The following is a 17,008-nucleotide window of genomic DNA, read 5'->3' as shown; positions in this document are numbered from 1 at the left end:
ATTTGTAGCAGGCTTCCCTTGGTACAATTCACGAGCAAGGAAGTTTGTCTAGTATGTTCATATTTGAAAGCGTTACTTGCTTCCATCTCATGGAATTCTTTTATTTAAAGGGGGAAGGGTAGCAAAGAATTAGTCTAATGACAACTAAAAAACAAAACAAGCTACTGAGTAGTAGCAGAGATATGTTTCAATCTATGCTGAGATGATGCAGAAAGACCTGTACTTAAAATAGTAACTGATTAGTTGGAAACTAAAGATATTGATGGGAATATTGATGACAAATATTATCACAAGTAATCGATTCATACTTGGGGGGAGACAACAGAATGAAAAGAAGTCACCCTTTGCTTTACAAATATTCTCAAAAGATTGGAAGGATTAATTTGAGATTCACAGTATAATATAGCTATATTTCTTTGGAATTTACCATTCAATATATTCAATTTTTATAAACTCTTTATTTCCTACAGTGCCTTTACATCTTTTAATAATATTTTTTCTAGGTTCTATAAGATCCTGAGTTTAAAGGAAGATTAAACTTCAAAAATTTTAGGAAGTGCTTTCCAAACTAGAAGGACCTCCTGAATATTCCCAATATTTACTTTCTCTCCATCATCCTGTTAGATATTCTATCTTTTACGTGAGCTTTAACTATATGTCTCATCCATCATCAGTCAGTATCATCTTCGGTATTTACATGCTATAATCAGTCTTCATTGACTGACCTCCAAAACAGACTAGGTATAGGAAAGATTTATTTAGAGATATCATGTTACTTTTAATCGAGAAGATAATTATTTACTGTATTTACTGGAGGTGTTCTTCAATGTTTTTTCTACTCCCTCTCAACGACTTAACTTTTTTTTTTTTCTCTTCTATTTTATAATTCAACCCATTGCCACCACCTGAATTTACACAGCAGATAAGCTTATTTAAAAAATATTTTTGGATTCATATTTCAGTTGAACCTCATAAAAACTTAGAAAAAATAAATTTTGCTACATATTTGACTGTGGAGGAAATGATGTGTGTTGACTCACACAGCTAGTTATGCCAAAGAGAAAACTGGAGAGTTTCTTGTTTCTGGTCATGCTTTTTCACTGGACTATAGTAACATATATGTCATAACAATATATATTTATAACTGTGTTTTATGTATATAATTATAGTATATATAGTATATAGCATAATGTATATAATATAGATAGATAAATTGGTTCAAATTTAATTCCTGCAAGTGATTACTGCTCACCTTATAGAACAAGTAAAGCAAGAAAAAAAGGGCAAATGACCAGATGCTATAAGACTTATTGCCATTTCCTAACTTATCTTGACTTTCAGCAGTACTTTAAAATTTTAGTTTTGAGGAGTTAAAACCTAAAGAGAGAGAATGAGAGAGATAGAGGAACTATGAATTCTGTCTGATTACATCAAAAGAAAACTAAAAAAGTAGTCAAAATTGAACATGGGTATATTGTCTAACTATCTTTTCAAAAAATGAAGAAAAGAAAGTATAATATAAGTCCCAAGTTTTATTTTAGTAGATACAGAGAGAAACTATACTTAGCTGAATAAAGTATATCATATAGGAGTCCTAAGGAGTTTTCAACACATATAATCAAGATTCTTCTATGGAGGAAATGTTTCATTGGTTTAGGAGAATGGAAATAAATTACATTTTCAAGAAGATTTTTTCCATATGTGCTTGTAATAAAGGGTGCACTTATTAGCTTGACATCTTTTTTTAATTAGCTGACATGTTATAATTCTCTCTGTTTGTGTACAGTGAGATTTCATCTCTTTAGAAAAAAAAAAATTCAAAGATTGTCCATACCATGAATAAAATACACTGAAACAGATTGGAAAGGAATATGCCAAATATCTACTCTGCTTTTCTGAGTTCATTGGTGAAATTGCACTATATCTGAGCATAAACCATAAGCACTTAGTGAAGAGCTTGCACATCTCAGTTCCTCACAGATGCTATCTGCTCAGCAGTTTATCTTGCCAAATATTGACTTGGAAAACTACAAAGGACATCTTACTACATTAAACCCATCAAAAAAACCCCAAAACCAACCAACAAACCAACCAACAAACTAAAACCATTCCAAAGAGCCCATGGTGTCTGAGTGAAAGGGTAAGTGAATTAAATTAAATTAATTTATTCTTTTAAAAGGTTTTATTTATTTATTCATGAGAGACACAGAGAAAAAGAGAGAGGCAGAGACACAGGCAGAGGGAGAAGCAGGCTCCATGCAGGGAGCCTGACGTGGGACTTGATCCCGGGCCTCCAGGATCATGCCCTGGGATGAAGGCACTGCTAAACCACTGGGCCACCGGGGCTGCCCTTAAATTTAATTTTAAAATTATTTCAACACTGAAAGACATTGAGTATTTTAGGGGAAAACTTTGAAGAACCACTACTGATAATACTCTTCAACTGTATAAAATACATAAATGATGAATTTTCCATTTAAACTACATTTCTTTATAGCATCTATATAATAAAGATGATCTTCTTAGACTCAGATATTACTGAAGATAATGAAATACTGTCTGGCCAGGAACTGCTGCTTACAACTTTTCATATGTAGGTTGAAACTGTTCACTTAATGGGAAATTCTGCTGACACAGAAAGTATAAACAGTTTTTGGGAAATGTCAGAGAAGTAAAGCTTCAAGATGAAATAAAACAAAAAGTAGGGGCTCCAAGTGCTTCTTTTTGATCTATTTAATTTAAAATGGGACAAGCTCTTATTAAATACTTACTTAGTAAGTAGATAATATGGGGAAACAAAAATGAATAAGACTTAATCCTTGATCTTGGAAGTTGTGGTCTAGTGGACTATTAGAAAAATAAATGATTGTAAAGTCTCTCTAATGTAAGAAAAAATAATAATGTCTGAGAAAAGTAAAAATGTAGTCCTCTGAAAAGTCAAAGGAGAGATAAATGATATCCTTCTGAAGCTCCAGAAGACCTTATGGAGGAGGTGACATTTAAATGGTCTTGTAGACTGATAAAAAATTTAGTACACAAGGGATAGGAAGGGATATTATTCTAGGAAAAAGAACAGGATGAGTAAATATAAAATGTGTAGCATTAAATAAGAAAGCCATGAGTAGTAATATGAAGGAGATTAGTAAGGTATTGAATGTTCTTGAATGTTCAACTCTGGGTTTATATATATATATATTTATATATTTATAATATAATATATATCTATATAGCATTCATGCTAATATATATTCATATAGGATTCATGCTAAATATATATATATATAATATATATATATAATATATATATATATATTACTTCAGTAGGCAATGGGGGAGTCTGTAAAGATAAAAAATAATATTCAAGTATACCCTAAGAACATAAATCTTCAGGCAATGGAGACAATTTATTGGTTATTCCAATTCAGGGACCATTATAACTTTCTAGGCAGGATATAATGACATTTCTTACCAGAGTGATAACATTAGGAGTATAAAGAAAAAGATGTTACACCAGATACAGGAAAAGAGAAAGGAAATCTTACCATGATGCGAAAAAAGATACAAGGATGAAAAGAGACAAAATAAAAAGTTATTTTGAGGATATTAGCTAATTGGAATGATGGCATAGAGATATTTTAAGGAATATGAGAATAGGTATGGAAACAGGTTGGGGCCAGAAGAGATTATAAATTGCAAATTCTTTAATAAAAGGGCAGGCAGCTGGGTGCCTAGGATGAGTCTCCGGAGGAGACTGAATATGGTGTTGGTGTTGATAAGATATGAATATAACTTATACATCCTTCCTCCCTTGCTATTCAAGGATGAGACTAGCCCTCATCTTTACTCTAGTCACTGAAAATATCACTATCTCAGGAAATTAAATTTCTCATTGCAAATTAATACATTGATACTTTGATGTAGCAGAGATATTTATATATATATATGATTAGCATGAATTAATTTTTATGCCAGAGAGGACCTGCTCTGATCATTTTCTGAGTGAGCTGAAACACTGAGTGCTTGAACTTATTCAGATGAGGACCAGATTCATACATGAATAGTAAAGAGGGAGGAATGCCTAAGTTGTGTTCATATCCTATTAACAACTTTGCATTTCAAATCCTAAATTAATTGTTTTGTTCAAGAAAAGCCTGAGCAAGGTTCATCTATTCAAAAATGCCTGAGGGTTTTCAGGAAATAGGGATGTGGGGAGAAAAATTGTAAATCTCTATATTCTTTACTTTTCTAATGTGTGCAAAGGAGAGTAGTAATAGAATCTTGTGTAGATATGAATGGTAAATCAATCATACATGAAAGCAGTGAGAACGGTGCCCAACACATGACAAGTGGCACAATTAGTGTTGGCTATGATGAAGATTGAGATGGAGACATAAGAAAGTGGCAATAGAAAGACGTACAAAAGAAGAATGAAAGAAGTTATAATTTTCAGAAAGGCTAGGTCCAGCAGATAAAAAATTTTAAAATGATCTACTTGATTGAAAATTCAACATCCCCCCTTACTTTCTCTTCTGGATAATGATTTATCCTACAGAATTTTGTTCACTATTAAGTGTGTCTTAAGTTTTGCTTACTTGTTTCCAATAGAATATTAATATCCATTGGAAACGGAAAGGATTCACACCTCAGAAATAAAGTATATTCAAAATAAAATTTTAATAACATCAATAAGAACAAAATAGGCTTTATTGTGATGTACACATTTCATATGATGGAAAACACTAGAAATTTTGGCTGACCACATTTTACTTATGTCATGTGTAATCTGTAGAATATTAGATTAGGGATGGTGCATTTGAAAAATGACTCTGAATTGCATTTAAGTATTTTTGTTATCTTGGCCAACTATACATGTAACACATTTTATAATGAAGTTATAACAGCTTTCAAAGAAGAAGCAGACCCCCCCCCCCAAAAAAAAACCCTCTAAGCTTCAAAAGGAAATAGAAATCCATGAGTGAAATGTTTTGCTTTCCCCTTAATCTAAATGGGCTGCTCAATAACTTGGCATTAAAAGTCAGTTCTAACTTTGGTCTAAGTACCAACTTTTTCAATTTTATGGTTATCTATAAACCTGGATTTGGTATGTGACTCTTTCCCAAAAGCTATAATTTTGGACTTACTGTAATTAAATTTAAGTTCTTATCTACTAGAAAGTAAAATATCTTTCAAATATGTGTAGGGTCAGGTCTTCAGAAGGTTGTGGGCAGGGGTGGTGAGGGTATCTATGATAAGAGCTCACATTTTCTCTAACCTCAGAAGTAATACTTACAGGATAATAACTATTCACATTTACTTCACCAAGGGAACCATTAACTGTTGGTGTATTCAAGTAACTAGCAAAAGCCAATTTTAAATCGAATTAAATTGATGGATGTTTGTGGCATATTGACAATCGGGGCCATGATTGTAAAGTTCCTGAGGGTTAATTGTTCTATGCTTTCAACCCATAGTATAATGTCATCAATTAGCAGGGAATTAATAAGTGCTAATTGAATTGAACAGTTAAAAAAAGTGAAGATAATAGAACCAAGTATAAAACATAGAATTTTAGAATAGATAAATAATAAAGATATAGGTAATTTAGGCTTAAGTCCTTTAATATTCTGAGACAATATATAATTTCTAGTTTCTCAAATAGCAATAGATAAAAAACCTTCTATATTCATGTTGGCAGGCACTGTAAGAAGGAAAATCTAAAGGCAAACTGATTAGAATAAGTAGAAAGCAAATATATATACAAAAAGATGAAATAAAAATAATAAAATAATGGAATCAAAGTAAATCAAGGAATAAATCTGTGAGTTCACATGGCACAAAATAAATTTGTATTAAAAGGTAGATTCTCAAGAAGATATAAAACTATGACATTTTTTCTGTTAAAGATTATGGAAATAAGGAGTGACGCAGTTTCTGGTACTGATATATGTGGGACATTTCACTGAAACACTGAGCATTTTTTGCCACCTATGATCGTGAGAAGAAAATCCTTTTGTGGAGAGAATGAGAGATAAGACTGAGACTCTGGAGGTCTTTCTTAGTCTCAAAAATTTATGATTGTGTGAAAAAGAAGTTTAAAAAATAGCTTGATAGAATTGATACGATGAAGCTAGGAGACAAGCAAAGGACAAAAAGATATAGACAAATAGCAAAGAGGCAAAGACATTTTCATCTCCAGAGGGTGTTAAATTTCATCTCCAGAGGGTGAAGATAGGATGTGTCTATGTTCAGCTCTTTCTACATTGGAGATGAAATTTGAATAGTTTCTGATTCCCCATTAATTCAATCATATATATTTGATTTTCAAATTTAAATTAATTTCCTTGGTATAAACTGTAAAACTATGATACTCAACTTGACTTTTTTGATCAATTTTAATGATTTGTGAAAATTCAACAGAGAATTTGGAAACACCAAAAGGCAGATTGATATGCATACCCTATGCAAATGCTCATAGCTAGATATAAGAAGGGAAAAAGACAGCCAGAAATAACAAGATCAGGATGACATATATAGCTTCACATGCCAAAGATACAGAGGCATGAGAGGTTAAATTAGATATGTGTAATTTATTTTTTATTTTTTAATTTTATTTATTTTTAAGAGAGAGAGGAGGAGAGGGTCATAGAGAGAATCTTAAGCAAGCTCCCTGCCCAGTGCTGAGCCTGACACAGGGCTGAATCTCACAAACCTGACATCACAACTTGAGCTGAAATCAAGAGTTGGACACTTAACCAACTGATGCACTCAGGTGTCCCTAGCTGTGTGTAATTTATACGTCAGTTTACCTCTGCTCTTTTCTGTTCTCGGAGACTAAAAATTTCTACATTTTATCCCTTGTTTATGTAATTTAATTACCTGATTAATCAAAGATTTTCTTTCATTTTTCTGGAGTGACAACAGCTATATCTTCTATTGTTAGTTTTTAAGATATGTGGAGCCCAAGACTTTCTTCTCTTCACCTGCTAAACACAGTAATAATATCTGTAAGATTATTAGTGTACATCTTCTCTATTATATTGCAAGCAGAAGAAGTTGTAGACTGATAATTCCTCCTGATTGCAATTTGTATATTAAAAGTCTTAGAAAATCAATGAAATAATAGTAAGGAGGTATATACTATGTAATAACTAACTAATGAAACTTTTTTTTTTTTTTTTTACTTTTGGGTAATGATTTGAAAATATATTTATATCTTCACCAAGAGGTATATTTTTTAACTGAAAAGGTAAAGGAATCAGGAGTCTATATTCTCTAAACAAATCACATTTAGGATTAGATTTGATTCCATTCATTTTTTAGATTATACAGACTTCATTAAAGAAGAAAATGAGGATGAAAATGCTTTTAAGGAAAGTACCTATCTATAGTATTTTATTATTAAAAATTATATGGATTAAGTTAAATATTTATTCTTGACTTTTAAATTTTAGATTAAATGTGTTATTGCCTATTTGCAGAAAAACAAAAACAAATGTACCAAAATTACATACTTGGAACATTTTATTCTCGAAAAACAAATCACAGAAGTATAAAACTCTGGCAGTGGGAATCAGTTGTAGGCATTCTGATTTGTTTTGTTGTGATGCTCCAGTGATGATAGTGTGCAGTGCAAGTTGAGAAATCACTGCATAAAATTATTCAGCCCAAGTCTCACTGTTTCAAAACCTGAGGTAGACTATAGCTTCCCTACACCCAGAACAATAATTACCCTGATGACTACACCACAATTACCTTTTTTTTAGATCATAATACAATGGAATTGATAGATGTGATTTATTGTGTAATCAAGAGAGGAAAATTAATGGCAAATAGAGGTCCAGATACGAAGAAATTGGCTTGTTTTCTATATTTACACATTGATTGTCAGTGACTATATCTGCTGGGTCCAAGTAATACTGGAAATAGCTTCTTCAGGTCGGTAATATCAGCCAAAATAATGAAATAGTAGCCGTGTCAGGAAGCAACCTCACCTGACTCCTCTATTAGTTGGGAGAGAATATAAAGTGACCTGCTCTCTCTAACATGATCTTAGACCAATTATTATAGTGCATCGTTCTCAAAAGGCCAAGATATCTTAAACCAATGCCCATCGATAAAAGCTTTTCCCATAAACTCCTCCTATTAATTAAATCAAATGTAGCTTTTAAATTGATGAGACTGCAAAGATAAGTTGTTTCTTAAGCTTAGTATATTTATCAATAAAATAATGTAAAACAAAACAATGAGTAAGAATGCTAAAACACTTAAGAAAAGAATTGTGCTATCCACATTCAGTTGTCACTGTGTGTTCCCATAATTGAAAGAGGGAGTTACTGAGGAAAATTTAAAAAAACAAACAAAACAAAATAAAATGAAAATGCTAACAATTGGCAAATATCCAAAATATAAAATGTGTTTCATGTCATGTCTATTTTGACTTTTATGGAGAGAATGATCCTAAATGTGAACTTATGGAAAATGAAGGGTCATTAAGCTAATATCAAAGGTTCTAGATAGGAAGGTCTACTGTTGTTTTAGAAAGTGAGATTTATAGATTGATGCATTTAAAACATGTGGTTTATTTTCAACATCAACTTAGTCACAGAAGAAATTGTGGAACCTACTGAGAAGCCAAAACATACATTTCTGTTGTTTTCAAAAATTAATACAAATCCACTTTTTTAAAAAGATTTTATTTATTTATTATGACAGACACAGAGAGAGAGAGAGGTAGACACACAGGCAGAGGGAGAAGCAGGCTCCATGCAGGGAGCCCAACGTGGGACTTGATCCTGGGTCTCTAGGATCACACCTTGGGCTGAAGGTAGCACTAAACCGCTGGGCCACTGGGGGCTGCCCCAAATCCACTTTTATTTTTTTTTTATTTTTTTTTTTTTTAATTTATGATAGAGAGAGAGAGAGAGAGAGAGAGAGAGAGAGAGATAGGCAGAGACACAGGCAGAGGGAGAAGCAGGCTCCATGCACCGGGAGCCCGATGTGGGATTCAATCCCGGGTCTCCAGGATCACGCCCTGGGCCAAAGGCAGGCGCTAAACCGCTGCGCCACCCAGGGATCCCCAAATCCACTTTTATATGCTGGTTTTAGAAAACTCATATATATAAAAGGAAAATAACTTATTTTACCTTTATTAGCTTTGAGACATCCTTAAATCCAATGTGTAGTTAGGATCGAATTCCTGATCCTTAGTATACTAATTCTGAAGGTTTCTTCAAAAATTCTGATGCCTACCAATATTTATTTAACAATGACAAAGAAACATTTAACAATATTTTGAAGCTTTGTGCCATTCAGGGGTTACCTTCCATTTCCAGAAGGACATGCTATAAATAGAGTTACTTTCACAAAGCCCTTGAGTAGAGTGTTTCATTAGAACTGAATTTCAGACAGACAGTTTTATTTATCTGGAAAACTAATAGAAAGTACCTCTGAATTTAATGTAGGTTAAAAATACCTTCTATCTTCCAAAGATATTTTAAAATTAATTACAAAAAAATAAGAGTTTAGAAAAAAGTATAGTTTAGATCAAGGTAAAATTCCTCTAGTTAGAAGGTTCAGATTTCAAAATATATCTTGGTACCCATAATATTAGCATGCCTGTAATACAATTTAAGGTCCCTAGAAATATTAAATTTTTATTTAAAAAATTTTAATGTTACTTTTCAAAGCCAAAGAACATGTTCCAGCTAGTGAATAAAATCTAAAAATTAATCTTTTTGATCAATCACAGTCTGTCTCATGTGCATTATGAAAAACACTAGAATCTTACCAAACATTGGACTCAATTACTAACACATATATGGAAAGACAAAATACATATTGGACTCGAACAGATGTAGAAACACCTCTTGGTGACTTACAAAGAGGGCAGTCATGAGTGAGTGCAAATAAATGGTAGTCAAATTAGTATTAACCCATAATATTTCATTCACTCAAAGTCTCCTTGTTAAGTGCAACACTCATTGGGTATTTAGCTATAAATAGAACAAGATATAGTTTCTGCCCCTGTGGAGCTTTTAATCTAGTGGGTGTTTCTTATCATTTTTGTCTCTTATGTTTTACTGACTCAAATATTCTGAAATTCCCTTGGTTTTCAGGATCATACATCCTCTTTCAAAATTATATAACATTGCCAGTTACTAGTATCAGCAAAAACCACTCAGATTTGCAGTAGCAAACTAAAGGCAGAGACTGGTCTGGCTTACAAAATTTATTTATTTATTTATTTATTTATTTATTTATTTATTTATTTATTACTTTGTGCTTCCTAGGACATCACAGGAATAGATAAGGCACCACTTTCAGCTCAAATCAAAAAGATTTATGGAAAGTTCCCTTTTATGGAAAGGTCCCTTTTTATTAGTTGTTTCTAACTCCTTGGCCTAGTTTCCAAGATCCTCAATAATTATTAAAAAAAAAAAAATCTAGAACATTTTCTTTCCCTCAACCAGTTTTCTTTTTTTCCCCACTTCAACGAGTTTTCATTTAGATGTCCCTTGTCATCTAAGGGGTGAGGGAGTCAGCTAGGTCCAATCAGAAGATGGGTCACCTGGCTGGCTCAGCTGATAGAGAATGCAACTTTTTTTGATCTTGCGGTTGTGTGTTTGAGACCCACATTTTGTGTAGAGATTACTTAAAAATAAAATCTTAAATTAAATTAGAAGAATAATATTAGCAATGTTATTGAATTATAAGTTCATATTAAGTTATTATTATTAATGTAACAACAGATTAATAAGGTTTGCATTAATAATTGTTGAATTCTTGTTACCTGCCAGACACCAGATTAAGGAATTTATATCATATTATCTTCCTTAGTCTTGATAACTACCAAATAAAATATTATTTTTATCTTTTACAATTGAAGTAATAAGGCTCAGGAAAGTAAGAAAATTACTAAAATTACTACTAAAACTTAGTAGATGATTAAAACTTGAACCCAAACATCTCCTACTTTTAATAAGTGCCTTCTTGTTTCCTGATTGTACTCTGGCTCTAGATTTGCCTTTTCCCTTTACATTCACTCTTTCATCAAGGCCAGTCAGCTTTCTAAGTTTTCCATCATTTTTTAAATCTATCACTTCCTTTGTGAGATCACAGTCACCATCTTCACAGATTCATCAGCTTACCACTATGACTTTACTTCTCCCACTTACCCATCTTTCTGATCACCATTAATTAATCATCCTACAATCACCAATTCGTGTAGGTCTCTCCCATCTGCTTTGCCAGAGGCTTTAGCTCCTTTACTGCCTTTTAATGACCCTTCTGGCTTCACTCCTGCCTACACATACTTTCGTGTATCTCCGTGATGGGAATCCTTTACTGATCTTACATGATAATAACCGTGAAAACAATACACATCTTAGAGGTGATAATATTCACTTTAAGAATTATATTCCTATGAGGGAGAAAAAACATAGTGCAAGGGTGTAGTTGGTGAATCAGTGCAGGTATAGAATTAGTGGCATTTTAGATAGACCTTAATGACTAGGTATGCTATTAACTTGCATCTGAGCCCAAAGACGTGAAAGTAATTTGACAGTCATATCTTTTTCCCTCTAGGGGGTATGTAATTTCTTCTAGAGCAAAATCCTTGCTCTCATCTTCTTTTTCACATTCTAAGTATCCATTCAAGTATTAAGGCTATCCCAGGCTCTCTATAAAGTTCTTTTAAAAAATAAAATTCTAATAAAAATGAATTTGACATCATGCTGCAAATTATTAGAAATGTGCACATTAGGAATTATCTCTATAAAAATCATCAGATTTTCAATGGCAAGTCAATTAACGTGGGTAATAATGATCTGTGCACTGTGCTAATTTCATAAAATAGAAAAAAAAAGTTTGTATTCTACCCAAGCACGGGGTTTTTCACTCTCAAAATAATAGTCTTTTAACATGAGAATTTAAATAAACTAAAAAATTAATGATAAAAGTTCAGAACCAAAGGCAAGGACATTTGCTAACATAATTATAAAAGAGGTGGAATTAGAAATTCCATTGTCCTTTTACCAATGATATTTTAAATACAATTTACCAGAAATAGAAGTAAATGAAAGAAAATGTGGGTCTCCATATACTGTTCTGTAGACATTTTAATTTTATTTCTCACTTTCTACTCATTAGAAATTGCCCATCATTATTAAGGATGAATGAATCATTTACATTAGTTAAACCCAGGCCCTTTGCTAAAATTTTGACCTGGCATATTTTTCCTAGAGAGCTAAAATTAAAAATTAAGTATGGACATATATTTCTTTCACTTGAATTTCTTAATGTTAGCTGTAACTAAGGACAAAATTAATAAATAGAAATGCTTTCTGCTTTTCTACATCTTTTCAGCAGAAGTCTCCAAGTGTACCTTGTACATTAAAAAGCTAATATAGCTCCCTTACTTTCAATTGCCTCATAGAAATATTATTTCTCTTGCTTCCTTAGGAGTTAACTTCTTAGACATGCTGAGTTCTCAGAAAACTTAAGTGGTAATCACAGATAAAAATGAGCTAAAGCTCACTCACCACTTCCTATGATTATCTCCAGTGTGTAAGGCTAAGTAATGAAAACTGAATGGTGCAGTTTCCTTACATAATAGACACCAATCAAAATAAGATTTAGAACTCAGAATTACTTTTACAAAATTATTTTATAATAATGAACATTATTTTCTGCAATAAAATGGGGTTTTTAAAATGTTATGATGATTCATTTTGGCTTAAGACATTTGAAAATATCCTCTCAGAATTGGCAATATTTTAGAAATCCAATAACCTTTTACTCTTTATGTCCTTATAGCACGCAATATGCAGGACAGGGCCTAAGTTGTCATTATTGTATGTACCAGAATATGCCTGTCAGATTGACCAGTTGACTCTGTTTATTCCAAGTTTATACAATAGATTTTTATCTTGACCATCTGTAGTCCATTTTAGCTTTGAAAATTAAATGCTAAGCATGAATTATTTTTAAATATACAGAAAATTTTCTTATTCTTTTTTTTAAGATTTTATTTATTTATTCATGAGAGACAGAGAGAGAGAGAGAGAGAGAGAGAGAGAATGAGAAGCAGAGACACAAGCAGAGGGAGAATCAGGCTCCAATCAGGGAGTCTGATGTGGGACTCGATCCCGGGTCTCCACGATCATGCTCTGGGCTGAAGACAGGTGCTAAACCACTGAGCCACCCAGGGATCCCCCAATATTTCTTATTCTTGATGGTTGAAAATGAACACTGAATATTATCCTTCTCTGAAGAAATGGAGCTAAAGGAGATAGTAGGTGCCTCATAACAGGTTTCTGAATTTTTTTCAAAGATACATACTTTGTTGCTTTTATCAGTGGATTTTGATTCTTAAGTCATAAATCAAGCATCAGTATCTTTGGGCTATTTTAAAAAACTTTCTTTGCTAGATTAATTTGGCCTCCTAAATGCTACTTTATACCAAAATGGAGAAAATAAAATCAATTAGAAAAAATTATATATATGTATATATATTTCTTTCAGCAATCACATTCAGATTTACAGTGCATATTCTGGTACTGTTCAATTTGAACAATTTTCTTCTCCTGCAATAAATTTTAATCAGATACTTTGTACCCAGTTGTACTCTTGTCTGAAACCTTCCAAAGTGCTGTTGTTGCCAAGGAAACCATTTCCTTATTATCTGTGCATTCAGCACTGTCTCACTGTCTGGCTCATTTTTCTCCTCTTTTTCACTCTTTCCATGACTCAACTGGAAATTTTATGTCATGTGTTAGTTAAAATAAAACACATTGCTTTCCTCCTCAGAGTACAACGCTCATTTGAAAGATGCAGAATGCAGGTTTCAACGATGGCTTCCTAGCCACATTATTATTTTTTGTGTGAAAAAAAAAAAAAAGAAAGAAAAGATACAACTTTTTCATTCCTTTTTTTTGTTTGTTTGTTTCATGTTTTACTCTACATTGATAAGCTGAAAAGTGTATGAAGTCTTTGTTTTGATCTCCCAGCTATATTGAGTGCTATGAAAGTCTGGAACAAGTGTTCTTTGAGTAATATCTAGCCCTGACTCTGCATATAGTGTAAGAAGGAGGAGGTGGGAAAGGTGACACAAACATGAAAGAGAACTTGAAAATGGTAAACTGGTTTCACGTCAAATGTTTTCTGAATACTTGCCTGCTTAGCCTCTGACACTCTTCTCCACTCCCCAATTCTTAAAATTCATATGCATATAATAAAATACCTTTAATTTTTAAACAGGAAAAAAAAATGTATAGAAAAATCCACAATAACAGTGAGGAATTTACCACATGCCTTTCAGAATAGAGAAAAAGAAGATAAAACAATCAGTGAAGCTATGGTCTTACATGCACCTAGTTTTTTTGTTTGTTTGTTTTTGTTGTTGTTTTAGTTTTACTTAAGTTTTCTAAGTATTTATCAAACACCTACTGTGTTGTAAGCAGTATTTTAAGTTCTATATCTAGTAATACAATGATCAAGAACACAGAAAACTATCTCAATTACATTAGGTATAAATTTTATTGGGGAAAAATGAGAGATAAACAATTTACCGAAAAAGATAATTTCAGATGATAATTGCTATGAAGAAATTAAGATGGTAACCAGGTATGTGGTGGCGGCCTACCAAAAATATAAAATTCAGAAAATAATTCTCTGAGGAGATGACATTTAAGTCAGAGACCTTACGAATGGAAAAAATGAACTAGACATCTTTAAGACAGAATGCACTAAATATAAATGACTATTTGAAGCCTCAAATGAACACATTTTATGAATATGGTTATAATATTTTGCAGATGTTTCTCTAATGCAGCTGTCACACCATCTCACCTATGATCTCCTCCCTGCCAATCTCCCACAAACCTAGGACCAACCATTACTTCACTACTGTTGTTTTGTTTGCCAGGACAGAAGCAGGTGCACAGATACTCTGCAGGTATTGAAGCACAGATGCTATTCTCATCCTCCTCACATATACTATTGAGATATTTTATGTCTCCGGAGCTGTACAGACTTACACTTTTGAGGTGCAATTGACTATTAGCCTCTGTGTGATGAGGCTGAGCACAGCTGCGGGCAACATGGACAGTTGAATGGGTAACCACATTCCTTCTGAATCAATATGTCTTCCTTGCTTTTAGTTCTCTTGCTCTTCGCTACTAAATAAACCTGCAAACCTTCATTGGTTCTATCTATAGCTTCTTTTTAGTTACTTCTATATTATGCAATGTTGATGAAGGTATAGATAGGTTATAGAAATTCCTGCCCTTTACATGTCCCTCCTTTTTTTGAAAGGTGTGTAAGATGAAGTCTCCACCTGAGACGAAGTCAACTGATACCTAAGGATCTCAATGTTTGAGGGAAGAAATAACCAGAACATACCAAGAATTGCAAGTCAAAACAACAATTAATATTTTTTAAAAGTGGCTGTCTTCACGTGGTAGTAATTTGTATTTGTTTTCTTTTTCGTTTTCTCATGGGTGTTTTCTATGTTTTTATGAGAAATATACAAGCACTTTCATAAAAAAAAAAAAAAAAGAACGTTAAAATTAGAAATGATGAAGTTATCCAGGAAAAAATCCTTACACTGCTAAAAGAGAGGAGGCAAGAACAACACGATAAAAACATAAATAAAAACAAACACCACGAGGTTGATGCTGGTGGTGATGTGATCATAGGTGATCTCTGTCTCAGAGGGCCAGTTCAACTGCTTTCCTAGGCCTCAAGGCGAACACTTTCTGATGTGAAGGAAATGAAGCCATGGTATTACTCAGCCCCTGTTGTCTTGTTCTCTGCTCTGTTTGCTTCTCAACAGCTCTGGCCTGAGAAGCCTGACCTTTCATAAGTTTTGCCAGTGAATCTACACACTTTGATTCTTTAGCACAGTGAACTGAACAACAGCTGTCCATCAAGTTTAGCTAGGTTCTTTGAAGCTTGGCAGCATTGTATAGTCCAGGCTTTTCAAATGTTGCTTATCCGCCACAGTTTCTTTTGTCTTTTCCAACTAATTCCAGGTTCTGACCTGATCCCGAATCCTGAAATTCCCAAAGGCTGACATCTGAAGAGGCATGCTCTTTAACTTATATAATCACACATATGTGCATCCCTACAGACAGACCCTGAACCTTGGAAGAAAACAAAAAGAGGAAAAGAAAGAGGGGGAAGGGGAAGGAGAAAAAGAGGAACAGGAGAAGAAAGGGTCAGATGGCCAAAATGAAACATGGGTATACCTAAAACCAAACTGCACTTTTGAAGAGGAATTTACATTATAATTTTGTGAATTTATCAAAAGGATAAAGTATATTAAGGAGAAAAAATGGAATAAAGCTTTTGCTTCTGTTTAGCTTTCAAGGGTTACATTTTTGTCTCCTCTGTTAAGACAAAATATATACAACATGCCTCCCTTCTCATTCATTATTGGTGTTACTTCCAACTAATTTCAGATAAATGATTTTTTTCTCTGAATAATGAATGAATCCCTTTAGATGTTTATAAATGCTGCCTTTTACTTTTTAGGTGGTATCTTCTTCCTTTAGGCATTTTGTAGAAAGGGGTAAACCTGAAGAAATAAAATATCAAAAACACAGATTGTAAGGTGATGGAAACTCTTCATTTTGACTTTGCCAAATTAGAATTTGATTGCTGTTATCACCTGGAATTCTATTAGTTCAGTCATTCCTGTCTTATTGACTTTCTCTGGGTGAGCATGTTCTAAGTAAAACAACTAAAGCCATTTTAAAAAAAAAAAAAAAAGCTTTTAAAGATACTTTGACCTATAAAAGCACATGATGCCTTTAGAATCAGGTATTGAAAAGTTAAAGAAAAGGCAATCTACAGAGACAAGCATAATTATAAGTAAATAAATTGTAGGGCTTAATTGTGAAAGTTCTTTTGCTGTGGTCAAGGGGATAAAGCTATTCTCACAGCCTAAGTATATTCCAGACCTGGAGAGGAACTTTGAGAATGGCCAGAGAGTCCTCCTTGCTGCTGG

The 17,008-nt window shown here is 33.0% G+C and overlaps 1 long non-coding RNA gene across 3 annotated transcripts in view; it reads left to right on the top strand.

The window, feature by feature from the left end:
* The window catches only part of LOC144291796 (uncharacterized), a 38,844-nt gene extending 22,476 nt beyond the window's left edge, over positions 1-16,368 (top strand). Inside the window, exons 3-6 of one of the 3 annotated variants that reach the window (XR_013359330.1) lie at positions 1,971-2,140; positions 14,924-15,114; positions 15,313-15,457; positions 16,032-16,368. This is a non-coding gene — a long non-coding RNA (uncharacterized LOC144291796). Of the gene's footprint in view, positions 1-1,970; positions 2,141-14,813; positions 15,115-15,312; positions 15,458-16,031 lie in introns of all 3 variants that reach the window. The other 2 variants (XR_013359329.1, XR_013359332.1) reach the window with 2 other exon arrangements.
* Positions 16,369-17,008: the final 640 nt, after the last annotated feature.

This window comes from Canis aureus, chromosome 20 (genome assembly GCF_053574225.1).
Source record: "Canis aureus isolate CA01 chromosome 20, VMU_Caureus_v.1.0, whole genome shotgun sequence".
NCBI classification, from domain to species: domain Eukaryota; kingdom Metazoa; phylum Chordata; class Mammalia; order Carnivora; family Canidae; genus Canis; species Canis aureus.
This window is presented reverse-complemented; position numbering and strand designations above follow the sequence as displayed.